Here is an 823-nt window from a genome sequence, read left to right as displayed (position 1 = left end):
CACAGCCCTCATCAAAACAAACAAAAGTGCATCGACTCGCCCCCAAGCTGACTCAGAAGATTCCAGGAATGCTAGACCCCTCACTCGGGTCTTCCTCCTCTTCTGAGTCCGACACGAGGTCAATCACCTCCACCGAACTCTCCACATTCACGAGTTCAATGACCTCGTCCTCCTCCTCCTCTTCCTCCACTTCGTCATGCCACAACTCAGCGACATAATTTGGTGGAGATGACACTCTCAGACTCGGAGTCTTCTTGCAAGGACCCCCTCCAAGAACCCAGTTCCTCTGGGCTCTACGGGATGACGGAGCATCCAAACAATCCGCCCGCGTCCTACGACTGTGAGAGGGACCAGCGCCGTCACTCCTAACTGGCGGGTGTCGAGGTCCAACATCTGGAGGCATCATACCCGCTGGCGGCAATGTGAAAGAAGCGTCAATGAAAGCGTCAGGGTGGGGGATCATCATCGATGACCCGTTGCACTCCATGTGCAACGACAGACCGCAGGGGCCTGGTTAAGTGTATCGGTGCCCATCACTGACCCATTGTCCCGCCGGGGACATCGTGAAGTGGTAGCCGCGAATGTGGGTGCTGTTGTAGGCCATCTGCATAGTAAACATATACAAAACAAGAAACAATACAACAGAGAGAGTAAGACATCTAATGAACATAAATTCATTGACGGCGTGGACTTACTCAGAATATCACACTCAGACATAAAATATATTTAAACATATAATTCATCAGTTATCATCAACATCATGAAGTAATACATAACTTACCAATTATTCCAACATTACCAATATATCAAATCATATAATCAA

The sequence above is a fragment of the Lupinus angustifolius genome, chromosome LG03 (genome assembly GCF_001865875.1).
Source record: "Lupinus angustifolius cultivar Tanjil chromosome LG03, LupAngTanjil_v1.0, whole genome shotgun sequence".
NCBI classification, from domain to species: domain Eukaryota; kingdom Viridiplantae; phylum Streptophyta; class Magnoliopsida; order Fabales; family Fabaceae; genus Lupinus; species Lupinus angustifolius.
Note: the sequence above shows the minus strand (reverse complement) of the source record.